This window comes from Macrotis lagotis, chromosome X, assembly GCF_037893015.1.
Source record: "Macrotis lagotis isolate mMagLag1 chromosome X, bilby.v1.9.chrom.fasta, whole genome shotgun sequence".
Lineage (NCBI taxonomy): Eukaryota > Metazoa > Chordata > Mammalia > Peramelemorphia > Peramelidae > Macrotis > Macrotis lagotis.
The window spans coordinates 381,610,454-381,619,716 of record NC_133666.1 but is presented as its reverse complement, the minus strand read 5'-3'; the positions used below and the strand labels follow the sequence as shown (position 1 = coordinate 381,619,716).

The 9,263-nt window shown below is 38.4% G+C and overlaps 1 pseudogene; it reads right to left on the bottom strand.

Annotated features, from left to right (window-relative positions):
* Positions 1–1,281: 1,281 nt before the first annotated feature.
* On the bottom strand, positions 1,282–2,184 carry LOC141500448 (CCR4-NOT transcription complex subunit 9-like; annotated as a pseudogene).
* Between the last annotated feature and the right edge of the window lie 7,079 nt (positions 2,185–9,263).

The window sequence follows — 9,263 nt, the reverse complement described above, 5'->3', positions numbered from 1 at the left end:
TGGGAAGAGAACCAGTCCCTTGTCCTCTAGGGATGGGGGGTTTCGCCAACCCTCTGTTGGATAGGATCGTGGAGGGCCCTTCATCTGGCTGGGCATTAGGCTGCTTCAAACTGACCACTACAGTAGAAGCACAGCCACCTGGGCACAAGAGGCAGAAAGGGAAAGGGACTTTGTTTTTTTTCATTGTATGAATAGGAAAATAATCTTTGAATGGCAACCCTGTAATTCTCAAGACAAAAAGTGAATATTGTGCCAAGGGGGACAAAGCATCAAGTGCCCGGGGCCCTGCCCTTGATCCTCCATAAAGCAGACTCAGCTAGCTAATACTGATTCAAGTACAATGGTGAGGGAGTGCCCAAGAGCCAAGACTGGGTTCTGGGCCCCGGCCCCTGCCTCAAGCCTTCCCCTCTGACCAAGCATTCCAAGGGAGAAATCTAGGCCCATGCCCACCCCAGGCAATTCCAGGACATTCTCTTAGAGGAGGAGCAGACAGTGAGAGGGACCTAGCAGCTGAGCCAGAAATCAGGTTTCTCCAAGGAGGGGAAACAGAGGCAGGAGGGACTGGGTGGTAGCACTCGAGTAGAGGGTCAGGGAGCAATAATGGTGGTGGGCTTCTATTGTCCTCGGGCTTTTCCCTGGCTTCTCACCCCCTCCTACCCTTCTCCTACCTCCAAATGGCTCAAAGAAGCTTATTACTGGCTTGTCAAAAGGGACATAACTAATGCCTGGACCAACTTTTTGATTTAGCATGTGTTGCTAAAAGACTTGTAAACAGTACCAAGTGACAAAGTTTTGCTGAACATCTCAGTCTGTGCCCACTATTTACACTTCTCTCCTTGAGGGAAAAAACAAAAAACACCACTGAGAGAGGATGAAGAGACATGACTTGAGTCTCATAGGAAGGCAAAAATGAGAAACGCCACATGGCTTGGTCCCAGGCACCCACCATGCCCTAGACTGCAGCTGCTGTTACTAGGTCCCTTCCCTGTCAGAGAACAGGAGAAAGGAGGGAGGAGGGGAGTGGTGGGCATGCTGTACTATGCGTTTGCTGGTGTCACAGACCCCCCCAGGCTGGGAGGGGGGCTGGGAGGGGAGCCCGTTCCTCAGAGCAGCAGAACAAGGCCGGATCTTCAGGGTGGCCCAGGATGGCGCCCATCTGCCTCAGTGGGGTCTGTCCCTTTTCTCCAGTGCGGTTTGGCGTTGAGGTCAGCGGTAAAATCCTGAGCTGCTTTCCTCAATGGTTTTCCCTCCCTTTCCCCAGGTTAGGGGAAGATGGGAGGGAATGGGGAAGGTCACTGAGGGGGCAGGAGGATGCCTCGGGGGTCGGTGACTTGGCCTTCCTGCAGGTTTTTCACCAGCTGTGCAAGCCAGTGCTTGGTGGTGGTGTCATCTTTGAGCAACTGGGCAAAGGTGGTGTCTTTCAGTTGGTCAGGCAAGCACTGCCGGAGTGCTTCCGGAGCCCTGGGGTTATCTGAAAGGTGAAGGTAACATCTGACCACATGTTTCAGCAGACGGGCAGAAGGTTCCTTGGACAGCTGCGGGACCATCTTACCCAAGATCATGGCAACATGGGAGAACCGTTCATACGTCTGACATATATCGGCCAATCCAGTGTCATCTAGGAGAATCTTCTGAAGGATGAATGTGGCGACTGTTTTAGAAAGTTCACTTCCAGATTCCATAATGCGCAAACATAAAGGGATAATTTCTGTCATCAATAAGAAATTGATTACTTCTTGTTCATCTGTTTTGACTAGGGCCCCAATAACTCCAAGGCTGGTAAGATGAAGATATTCAAAAGGACGAGTCTTGCTGACCGTGTGCAAAAAGGGATACAAGAAGAGGGGAATATAGGCTGCAAGAAATGCTGGTTTCTGGGTGTGATGCCACACACTGCAATAGTGCCAAAGCATTGCAAACTCTGTTAGACTGATGTGCAGTCAAGGTAGGTGGATTGATAGATGGGTATATATTTACAATTTCCTGTAAGAGAGCTGCAATAGTACCAAAAGAGTGCTACAACATGGGGGCAAGATCAGGAACAGATTCACGCTTTTTACTCAGTTCCAGGAGAGCATTTTCCCTTGTCTCTGGACTGGACAGCTCTTTGATCCACTGATAGATCTCTCTATCCACCTGAGCCAATGCTGTCGGCACAGGCGCGGCCGTGGCCAGGCTGTGCATCTTGGGCGTGGCCCCTGCTCGCTTGCCACCTAGCACCCCAGGTCCCCGTGCCCGCCTCAGCACGGCCGCCTCCATCCGCCCAGCCGCTGGCTCTGCCTATTGTTTGCTTTCTCTGGAGTGTCTGTGACCTTTGCTGAGGCCTTCTCTCTTTGCTTGAAGGGAAGGGATGGAGCTATTGAATTCTTTTGCCTTCAATCAATGGTGGGTTTTACCCTGACCTGAGGTCATTCCTCAGCTGGGTTGGTTCTTCTGCTCACACACCTGGGCCTGAGGCAGAAGTAGTTTGCAATTGTTTGTTTGGGAGGGAGTCTGAGTTGTAATGGGACCAGAGGAGCCCAGGATGGTGTCTGCAGCGTTCCTGCACCAGAACTCTTCCCCCAGCCCTGTCCCCAACCTCCAGAGGGATAGCACCAACACCAGCACCTCTGCTCCCCAGCGGACCCAAGCCCTTGTCATCCAGCCCCACCGCTGATCCAGCATGTCCAGCTCTCAGACCCTCAGACTCCCGGTTCCAATTCAGCTGTTAATCTGGCTTATCCAGTGCTGAGCCTCCCTCTGAGCCCAGACTCACCCGCCCAGAATTCGGCCAAAGCTGCTGCTGGAGACAAATCCTGAGGTAGATGTTCTTTCTCCTGGCTTTTCTTTCTGAGTTTTCTGGGTCGGAATTGTTTTAAGAGGTTTGTTTCATGTGATAGATGGGGAAGAGATCACGGGGCTTTAGAACTGTGCCTGTCTTCTCTCCGCCATCTTTACCCTGTCATTCCTCTAAAATCTGTTTTTCTTCAGATCACTGTCTTTCTTAATCTATATTTCTTTTTATCAATTTTCCATTTATCTTATCTCTTTCCTCTTCTCCTTCTCTATTGGATAAGTTAGTTCTCTGTACTCAACTGAGTGTGTTTATATTCTTTGAAACTTTGATCTGTTTTCATGTGATTGTCTTCTTAATTTTTGTCTTTGCCTTCCTTGCCACCAACTTACATTTTTGTTCTTTGCTCATTTTCCAGTCAATTTATTGAGTTTGAACTTTGGGTTAAAGTTCAACTCTTTTCACCTGTCTCAGGCTTTAAGTTTTTCATGCTACTATCTTCAGAACTTATGTTGGTGATCTGCAAGATTTTGGTTCTTCCTAGGTTGTGTAATCCAGGAAAAGGTAAAATAGTCACTCTTTTCTATTCTGTGCTCTATTTTTTACCTCTACAGTACTTTTTTCTACCTTTGAATTGTAACATTATCCCTGCTACTTTGTGACCAACCACAAATGCATCTCTCCAGCCTGGAACTGTGACCCATAACTCTGCATGGTCAACAGCACTGTCACAGTGCCCCTTACTTAATTTAGTGCCAGCAAAGAGTTCCTTACAATTTTTTTCTGTCCAGTCATCTAATCCCCTTAATATCTCTGGGTTTAGAGCTACTGGATTAGTGCTACTGCTCTTTGTAATCCCTCCCAAGGCTCATTGCTGATACTATAGTCATATATACTCCAGAATGATTCATACCCACAAATCTTTCCTTCTGACCTCCTAAATTATTTGAGAAAAAATTTCGAATCCTGCACTTTGGTTGGCTATACAACTCCAGAATTCAATTTGAGATGTTATTTTATAATTAGAGGGGAATGTTGGGTAATTATGACTGGGTTGCTGCTTCTACTCTGCAGTCTTTCATCTGTGTTCCTGTTACTGATCTTTAGTTACTCATACAATGCAATCAAATGTTGTCAGATACATTTCCATAAGTCTCAGATCTGATTGTATCATTTAGTGGAACAAAACTTTCAGTAGCTAATTATATAGACTCAGAAACTGAATAATCTATTTTATGATCATGAAGACCTATCTTGAACCAAAATCCTGCTTCTTTGACCTTTCAAATATTAAAAGATTCTAAATTATTATAACATGAGTTAGCCTTAGAATTATTTGTGTATTTTTTGTATAAGGACGGAGATGACAGAGTTCTTGAAAATGATCTCTTTTGAAGCTCTTGATGCCCATGAGTTACTAAGCATGGTCAGCCAAATTTCATTTTTGGAGAATACTTTTTGACAGAAATACTAGTTCAATAAACAGAAAGTTACTAGTACTTGTTAATCTTTGTTCTAGTAATTTTCTAGTGGTTTGAAAGAATAAATATTATGTTCCATGTTCACCAGCAATGTTTTGTGTTCCCCACTGTTGTTCTATTAGAAACCAAGAGGGACAGAAATTCAGGGAAGCCTGGAGGGATTTGCATGAACTGATGCTGAGTGAGATGAACAGAACCAGAAAAGTACTGTACACCCTAACAGCAACATGAGGGTGATGATCAACCTTGATGGACTCACTCATTCCATCACTGCAACAATCAGGAACAATTTTGGGCTGTTTTATTTGAGAATACCATCTGTATCCAGATAATGAGCTGTGGATTTTGAACAAAGTTCAAGGACTATTCCCTTGGGAAAAAACATATCTTACTGTCAGATCTTTTTTATCTCTTATACTGTTTGTTTCTTCCTTAAGTATATGATTTCTCTCTCATCACACTCAATTTGGAACAGATTGCTTTCTGTGGGGGTTGGGTGGAGGGGAGGGAATTAAGACTGGGGGAAAATTGTAAAACTCAAATAAAATCTTTAATAGTAAAAAAAAAGTTTTGTGTTCCCTAAAATGTACTAATTCAATACTTTTCTTTCTGTTTCACAAAAAAAAAGTATTTAGATTAATTTGAAGGAATAGGGAATGGAGAAAAGAATGTAAGTATCTTCGATTTCTTTCCAGTCAATGTAAAAGTGTAATTTCCTTTGTTTTAAGTGGATAATCTATTTAACATAAATAAATGAAATAATGCTTGTATCACTCAAGTCATGTTAAGGATTTGTACAAGCAAAGTGGTTTGAAGACTATGACTGCATTTGTGCTAAGTAGAAACATTTTAAAAACAGCATTTCAGTTAGAGGAGTAATACTGTGCTGAAAGAGAATTGAAGAGAGTCAGACTGAGTATGTACATGAAGTCAATTCTACTAGTTGAAACCCATTCTGCTAAAATGTGATTTTGTTACATCATTATTTATTTAAACAGGCACATTAATTCTTCATATTTTTGTATCTTTTTGATGGAAATATAGCCTTAGCAAAGTAGAATTTAAATAAATATTTATCAGTTCATTCATTTAGATTTTTTATGTAGGAACATGTCTTGGTTATAGAGTTGTGATGCATGAATTCTTAGCTTTTAATTAATTGAATGAAAGTTAAATCACCTATTTTAGGACATTGAATTTAAAAAATAAAGCTGATGTGCCAGTATGTTTCAAGATGGTTTGTTTTTGGTTATTATTGCTCTTTTATACTTTGGGAGAGCTTATAAAAACAGTAAAGGAAAAGAATGGAGGGAAGTGATTTTGGTGCAGTTGAAAAAACTGCATTTCAAGTCAGGAGAACTCAATTCAAATCTTGACTTTATCATTTTATCACCTGCATTATCTGGAGAAATTCACCTGTCTCTTTGACTTGTTATACCCTTCTATAAAGCAAAAGGGTTGACTTAGATGGTCTATCAAAGTTCTCTTAGGCTTTAAATTTGGTATTATTTTCCTACTACGATTAAAAGAAAAATGATGGATGCCCTCAAACACTCAGAAATGGAGATAGTTCCAAAGTGTGTACACACACACACACACACACACACACACACACACACACACACACACACACATATATATATATATAGATATAGATATAGACATAGATATAGATATATAATTATGTATTCATAAATGGATCGAAAGATTTGAATTTTATATAACCTGAATTTCAGTTTTAGCTCTGACATTAAGTAACTTTGTGACCTTGTGAAAAGGAAAGCAACTTCTTTAAATATTGGTCTTGTCAGTGGTAGAATTAAAAAATAAACTTGGATTGGGTGACTTATAAGGTAAGTTGCCTAATGGCACTAAAATTTAATTCTGTGGTTCTTTGATTCTAAGGACATATATTATTAAACTGTTGACATGAATACTTAAAAATTTATTAAGTTCAAATGAAACCTTATAAACACATACATACACTTTCAACTTTAAATCAGATATTTTATCTAAAACTTATAATTGACACCATTTTCTTTTCTTCTCTTTACACCTACCCGATCTCTCCTGTCATTCTAAAAAGCCTGAAAACACGATTGTAATCATATGTCTTTAACTGTCCTGCACCTGAATACCACAGCTAAAAACCACCAACATGGTTTTAAAATTGTAATAGCTAGAGTTGTCTGAGTGCCACATAGGCAATTAGTCAAAGATAATTTAATATGGTCACTTGATCATGGTAGCTAATTCAAAACTATTTTGATGTTTAAAATATCTACCAAGTAAATAAAAGTACTATTATTTTAATTACAAAGAGAGAAGCTGAAAAAAGTTCCCCACAGGTAGTTTGCTGCCTACTAAATTGCACATGTGATGGTTTATAAATAACCATCTTAAGCCAAAGATCGATGACTTTCTTTAAAGAACAATGCAGGGATTCAATAACTAATTAGCTTATGTCTCTCTGTTCTTGTAATTGCAAGTCATGCTGGAATCAGTTTTTGGAAAGTGTGAAATAGCTATTACTATACCACACTGTACTGTCTTGCCGCTAACACCACACACTATTTTTACCCTTGGGAGATTTCCTATCTATGGACTTTGCACTGTCAAAAATTATATGGAATATAAAAATGCCCTCTTATAAGTGAAGTTGGGTTTAATTCTACTTTAATCAGAAGGTCTAATTACTTAAAAGCGAATGTGAGGAAAACTCATAGGTTAATGAGCACAGCATGTGGGACTGAAAAATCTAGAATTATCCATTATCAAGAACATTTTTGCTTAAGGAAGTATTTTCAACTCTGCCTCAATTTCTTGACCTGTGAAATATATCAGTAATATTAAAGTTTGCAATTATTTCCTTCTCAATTCACATGAAAGTATTATATGAAAAAAATAGCTTGGAGATTACAAGTTTGATTAACAGCTTGCAAATAATTACCAATTATGATTTATATATGAGATGGTATTGAACATGAAAGACATGTGTATATAGAAAACGAAATCCCAAGTCATAAAACACCATTGAATAATTAAAAAAGGAATAAAAGGCAGGTAGAGTCCAAGAAATCAGAAGAACAAGAAGTTCAACCAATTTGTCTTGGGCCCTGTATGAAGGGTCAAGCAATGAATTTTGGTAACTGTGAGAACAGTAACTCTACTCCCATAATGAAGCTAAAGGTAAAATATTGTTGGGGCTTTGTCCATTTCAAAGACTAGCTAAATTCTTGCATTCTGCTAGATATACAACACAAAATTGCAGTAAATTTAGGTCTTGAGGTCATCTCAAATTTTGCCCAGCATATAATGCATTCACACATTCATTGAATCAGAAAATGAGATTTTTTTAAACCTATAGAGTATTGTGTTTAGTGTTGGAAAATTTAACATTTATGTAAGATATGTAGCAAAGAAGTTCTACTATTCTGGATTCATTTGACTTTAGGTCTTTTACTGAGGTCTTTACTTAGGTCTTTTACCAATTTTACTAAGGAATAAAGTAAAACAAATAGAAATTTAACTTGAAAATTATCATACTAAGTCTAGTGCTGATCAGTAGAGTTCAAAGGTAAGGTGAATAATAAGGACTATGCCACAATGACAGATAATTATAATGTGTCCATCCAAACCTCTTAGGGATGGAGAGCAATTACCCCCTTTTCCCTCTTTGTGACCCATTCATGTTCATTTTCCAGTCTGAGCAGGAAGAATGATTCCAGAATTCACCAGATTTGAATGGAGAGATTTCAACAGTACCATTATTTTGGAGACTCAGCAGTCTCCAATAATTCTATCTTAAGGGTTGAACTGGAAAAACTCCAAGATCTAGTTAAAAAACTCTGTGATGTGGGAAAAATGCAACAAAAAAATCTTTGAAATCTTCTATCTAAAAATGAAACCATTTATATATTAACAACAACTACTTCCATCCATTTTACAGAACAAAGAACAAATCAAGGATTAAAGAAGCATTTGTGGCTATTTAGAAAATAATTAGCCTGTCAAATCTTTCTTGCATAATTAGTATTTGAGGCATCCTAGTAGAAATGGATGTGATTTCTGTTTTTATTAAGTATCAAATATTTAATGCATTCAATATGTTGGTACATTTTGAGAAAAATTGCTCTTCTTTAATCCTAACTTAACTCCTCTGTCTTATTGAACTTTATTATACAATTTTGTAGTTATTTAGAGATAGCTCCTAATTTGGTTCATATAAGAAATTTTTTAATAGCACAGTAATTTTCCACAAACAAATTTATGACATTCAAAAATAATGAAATAACAACTGTTAACTACATATTCATGAAGAAATAAATTGAGCATTGCTTTGCAATGGAAAATATTATTGGTAGTTTTATTTAGAAATTGCCAAACCATATAGAAAAACATGAAGATTTGGGCAAAAACACATTTCCTTTCTACAAAGCAAGAATCATTTTTAATGGTGCAGAAAGCATAAAAGAGCAAAGTATATTGCATCCACCAACTTAACACTTTAGTATGGATATATTTTTATGAAAAGGAGAAGAAAAAGAAAAAATAGAATTATTTCAGATGAGTGTAAATAGAACACCTTTGTGGTAAATTTTAGTGAAATTGCTGAATCTGCTATATCTTAAGACAGAACTCTGTAGACAAAGAGCCCTTGATCCATGGGAACCATTGCAGTAGATTTTTGAAACTGAGTATTTGACAAGGGCTTCTATGAATCATTTTTTTTCTTTTAAAAAGATAATCCAACAATAAGAGAAAGGGGGGGAAGGAAATTAAAAAAGGAAAAATAAAGATCTTTCATACAAAAATAATTTCTTACCTTTTCCTCTTTTCACTTATGGTCATTGGATCTAAATAATAGTTAAAAGTGATTCTGATGGCTGGTCATGCAGTGACTGACTTGATGTGACTGACATGTCCATCTTGGAAAAGCTAACCTTTTCTATTCAATTTCACAAGGTTGTTTTCAAGTTCATATGATATTTGAAAAATGTAGTTATAAT